Below are 5731 nucleotides of genomic sequence, written 5' to 3'. Positions count from 1 at the left end.
TCCTCCTCTCTCCCCTCTTCTCTCTTCTCTCTATCTCTGTTTCCCCTCTGCCTCTCTGTCTCTGTGTCTCTCCATGTCTCTCTGTCTCTATCTCTCTGTGTATCTCTCTCTCTCCTCTTTTTCTCTCTCTGTCTCTCTGTCTATCTCTATTTGTCTCTGTGTCTCTGTCTCTATCTCTCTGTGTCTCTGTCTCTCTTTTCTCATTCTCTCTGTACATCTATCTCTCTGTCTCCGCATCTTATATCTCTCTGTCTCTGTCTCTCTCTTTCTCAATCTATCTCTATCTCTCTGTGTCTGTATCTCTCTCTCCACTTACAAATTCTCATTGCACTGAGCTGCAACCCTACTTCAGACACAACCTGAATAAAATCTAAAAGTTCCAAAGAAGCCTCTAGGTACTTATAACCGTGCACACCTCTTAAAGACCAGAAATATTACCGCTAGAGCACACAAGACCCACCAAAGATAAAAGACCTCACAGAGATGAGAAACGGACAGCTCTCTGGGAATGCACCGGCATTTGAGGTCTGTGTGTTTGATCCCCTTGCCAAAGAAAGCTGAGCTGCGGTGTTTCTGAAAAGAGGCGGGGAAGGCATATTTTTTTTCTGAAGAGGTCCATGGAGAAAACCTCTCAGACTTCAGGTCTCAAAGACTTTATTAATCATTATATGAAAAGATTCAGCCTATTCCCATCGATGCAATCCTAACAGAAAAGAGCTCCCGGTTCCATAGCCCTCTAAAGTCTACAAAGCACTTTACTCATACATAACATGCCTCTGAGTTAAGTAGGAAAGTTATGACTATCCCCACTTAGAGATGAGACCCAGAGAGCAGAAATGACTTGTCAATTATCATACAATCCTTTCCAACAGGAATTTATGAAATGCCTAATATTTTTGTTTAAGTCATAATAAGAGGTTCTAGGAAAACAAAGATAATGCAAAAATGTTTCCTGTCCTCAAGGAGCTTACATTCTACAAAAAGCTGGTTTTGTTTTCTTTTGGTACAAAGGAGTAAGAGTCGGGTTCAGTGAAATGATCAGTAGAAGAAACTCTTCATGAGGAAATGCTATACCAAAATAAATTAGCACCTGCTCTGAGATTAGAGTATTAAGAGTTAATAGAGACAAGAATTCCCAGATCTTCCCAACTCCAAGATTGACATTCTTATTCCACTTCATGAACCGCTTCTCACAGTAGAGATAAGCATTTCAACAGATGAATATGTAGACTAAGTGCAGTGAGAATCAAGAGGATGGCTTCCCTTAGAAGGTGACAGGTGAATTTTATCTTAAATAAAACTACAGATTTTAAGAGATGGAGGAAGGTTGGAGGAGAGAGACAGAGGGCCAAAAGATGGAATGAGGAGGTCAGAAAGCAAGTCAATTTAATTGGAACCTGCAGCATATGAAGGGAAGTCATGGAAAATAAGAACTATTTGATAAAGGACTTTAAATGTTCTATCAAGGAGTTTGTATTTTATCCCTGTGATAATGAGAAGTCATTGAAAATTTCTATTCAGGGGAGAGACATGAGTTTAGGACCTAGCTCCCAATATTTCTCTACAAGACAAGTTGGTGCATTCTTATATTTAATGGCTTCAGCATACATATTAATATTTCTTCATCATGAACTATGGTTAATAGAATTTTATAATATATTTGAATACATTATATATACATATCATATTCACAGTTTTATAAGCATACTAATTCCCAAGGTCATCAACCTAATTAACTTCCAAAATCTATACCTTCACTCCACTGCAACAACACACAAGGATGGGCAGTCAATCTATCAACAAATATTTATTAAGTACTTATAATAAGCCAGACACTGTGCTAGGAGCTACAGATACTAATTACAAAGCCAAAAACCAAAACTAATAAAACAATGCCTGCCCTCGAGGACCTGTTTTATGCTTTACTTTATACTAGTCATAACCAGAGTGACATTGAACAAGGTTTTCTCTCTTGCTGTGACTTTCATATGATTTTGACCTAAGTATAGGAAAAGCTTTGTGGGAGTAGCCTCTCTAAGGCAACATTCTGTTCTACCAAACTTTTTATATATAAATATAAGCATTTACCAAAATGCTCCTAATAGTCAACAAACAATAAGTACATTTCTTCATGAACTCCAGGGAGACTCATATTCTCTAGAGTATACAGAAGGATATTATATTTTCTATATCTCTCGATCATTCTGTAAAGAAGTAATGGCTTTTTGGAAATGTGTCTGAATTCAAAGTCTGTTCATTTCATCCCCATTGACTAACAATGCTATATATTCATTGTTTCTATAGTGGACTGGGAAGAAATGTCTTTCTGGAGCCCATAGAGAAAAGATCTGTCTTCACATCTCAAAATTTGTTACCAATTAGGATATGGATAAGTTATGTTTGGGGTGGTCACCCATATGATACCTTCTCACACAGGCCATTTTGATAGTTCTTGCTCTCTGGGCTGATTCACTTTCCAAATTTCTCTCTTACATTGAAGGATCTAATTTCCCAGAACAGAGTCACCACTATATGATTACACTTAAACTCTCTTAGAGTCCTAGGAGTATCCCTGTTTGGAGGAAATATATATATATATATATACTCTTATTTATCATTCTAGCTCTTGACCTCCCCAAAAGTGCTTCCATTTATACAAAACCAGGTGGTTTCAATGAAGACACATTTAAATCTTAAATAGTCATTTACTTAACAATAAAGCAGAAGATATAGTAGTAAAATTATTTAAAACAGAGACCATTTATATAAGTACTCTAAGGTTTAGGAGCAGCTAGGTGGTGCAGTGAATAGAGTCTAGAAAAGCCTGGAGAAATCTTCCTGACTTCAAATCTGGTCTCAAATATTTCCTAGCTATGTGACCCTCAGTAAGTCACTTAACCTGGTTTCTTCAGTTTTCTAACTGTCGAAGAAACCTGAGGAGGAATTGGCAAATCACTCCAGTATGTTTGCCAAGAAAACCCCAAATTGGGTCACAAAGAGTTGGACACAACTGACAAACAACTGAACAGCAACATCTGTAAAGAGATTTTAAAATATTATCTCATTTGATCCTCAAAACAATCCTGGGAGACAGTTGCTATTATCATTCCCATTTTACATATGAGGAAACTGAAGTCAAATGATTTGCCCAGAGTAGAGCAGCTTGTAAGAATCTAACTGAATTTGAAGCTGTGGTGACTTGAACTTTGACTCAGTGGTAATTACAAAGAGCCAGCCCACATGGTTTCATCCAAGATTCCATGTTAGACCAACCTCCTAATGCTATATATAATATATATATTAATATACTAATAATAATACTATATACTAATATATTATATATACTATAAATACTAATATATGCTGTGTATTAGTATATACTATATATGCTACATATACTAATATAATATATATAATACTAATATACTAATAATAATAATGAAATGGATTTAGAAGTAGAAAATAATCATACTTATGTTCATGGCTCAATAAATAAATGGCACAAAGTCTCCAAAGTCTCCAGTGGGATGCCCCTTGATCTTCTGCTTTCTGACATCTTTTTAGTGACTTGGACAAAGACACTGAGGACATCCCCATCAAAACTGCAAATGTCACAAAGCTGAGGATCAGCACGCATGATGATGCAGTCATGATTCAAAAAGATCTTGGCATATCAGAGCATTGGGCTGAATCTAATAAGATGAATCTTATTAGAGATAAGTATAAAGTCTTATACTTGGCTACCAAAAAGATCAACTCCACAAATACAAGATGAGGAAGACTTGAATGGACAGCAATTTTTTCAAAAAGGATCTTGGGCTTTAGGGTACTACAGGCTCAATATTATTCAGGAAGGTCTTGTGGTACCCAAAAAAGCAAATGCCATGTGAATAAAGGCAATTGAATTGCCAGTGCTAGGATAGAGATACCCTGTAGCCTCTTTCTGACTTCTTGCCAGGTTCCTTTACCATTTTTTGTTTGAGAGTGCCTGAAGCTAGTGCTCCTTCTGTCACCACCGGGTCAGTCCCACCACTAGTGTTTCATCCTCATGGACTCCAAGTTAGCCTCTTCCACCATGTCACAGATCCCTCTTTCTGACTTTCTATGTTGTCTTAGGCTGGAGAAATGCCTTGCTCTGAACTTTTATTGGTTCTGCCACTCCAGAATTCAATTTGGGACATTTTAAAGTTGTTTGGAGGGAAATGTTGGGAGAACTCATTTTTTTCTAGTCCATCATCTTGGCTCCCGAAATCCCAGTAAGAATATTTAAAAGAAAATATCTGCGAGCAAAATTTAAAAATCTCAAAAGATAGGATGCAAAAGGATAACCTAAGCATCATAAGCCTTTCAGAAGAACATGACATAACCAAAAATCCTTAGTGCCCTAATGAAAGACATTATAGAGGAGACCTGGCAGAGTTTCTGATCACAGAAAATTAACTTTCAATGGAGAGAATTCACAGATTGCCTCCCAAAAAAATACCACCAAGATTATAAAGTCTAAGATATATGGTGGTTAAATTAACAAATAATTCAGAAACAAAACGTTCTGCAAGCCATCAGCAGGGAGAATTTCACATACAATGAAAAGGACATTTGAATAACACAAGACTATTTGTACCTATAGGAAAAAAAAAAGAAGTGAGAATAGAAAAAAATATGTTCCAAAAGTCATTGGATAGATCCCAAAGTGATCTATCTTCAAATCTGAGTTTAATTATACAGGACAAAATATGGATTCAATAACCAAAAAACCAAAAAAGAGTTTGAAACATTTTTTAAAAGAAAATCAAGGCTTCCACCATGTAGAATAGGAACAGAGCAGTTGACATCCATGCCCACAGCCATGTCACTTCCTCCCCTCCTCTTTCTTCTTCCTTACTTCCTTTCACTTCAACACACACACATACACACACACACATACACACACACACACACACACACACACACACACATACACACTTTCAAATCAGTCTGATCCTGTCGACTTATGTCCAATCCAGCCTCAACCTGAGGGACAATCAGAAGCTTCCTGGCTAATGTCCAGATGGTATATCTGCCTGTCAAAGTGGGGGGGAAAGAAAACAATATTTTGAAAAATAAGGATGCCTCCCAAATTCAAATGCTGCCTAAATGATGATGGTGTCACTGGTTCTATGAAAAGTGAAAGGAGAAATCTTTTGAAAGGTGATTCAGATAAAGAACAGGATCTTTTCCTAAAGCCTCATCTGGAAAAAATTTGGAGCTCAGAATAAAAAAACTAGGCATGTACAGAATAAGGGGGATGAAATAACTGATGTCATGCAAGAATCATCAAGTAATTGAAAGAGAAGAGAGACTGAATGAACTACAAGACAAATTAAAAGCTTAGGTAATGCAACAGATTTTTGCAATAGATCTAAACAGCTTAAAAGACAAATATAATGGCATGGATAAAAAAAAAAAAAGGAAGGCAATCATGTCTCTAGTTGCTGGTATCCTTTTGCTAGTGATTATCATTCTTATTGACCTGAAATATTGGGTTTAAATTGGTAAATAGAGATTACCATTAAAACAATTTGGGGATAATGTAAAAGAAGAATAAGAAAAAGGAAGAGGTGGAAGAGGAAGAGGTGGAGGAGACTGCTACATAATTTAATGAATTATGTATATAATTTTTAGGAAAGTAAAAAGAGCCAAGTGTCTAGTTCAAATTGGAACACTGACAAGTTCCTGAGTAACCTCCTCCCCT

The 5731-nt window shown here is 36.5% G+C and overlaps 1 pseudogene; it reads left to right on the top strand.

Moving 5' to 3' along the window:
- Window positions 1-5105: 5105 nt before the first annotated feature.
- On the top strand, window positions 5106-5527 carry LOC127546422 (vesicle-associated membrane protein 4-like; annotated as a pseudogene).
- The last annotated feature ends 204 nt before the right edge of the window (window positions 5528-5731 follow it).

Source organism: Antechinus flavipes, chromosome 2 (genome assembly GCF_016432865.1).
Source record: "Antechinus flavipes isolate AdamAnt ecotype Samford, QLD, Australia chromosome 2, AdamAnt_v2, whole genome shotgun sequence".
Lineage (NCBI taxonomy): Eukaryota > Metazoa > Chordata > Mammalia > Dasyuromorphia > Dasyuridae > Antechinus > Antechinus flavipes.
The sequence above is the reverse complement of the archived record's forward strand: the minus strand, read 5'-3'. Positions and strand labels throughout refer to the sequence as shown.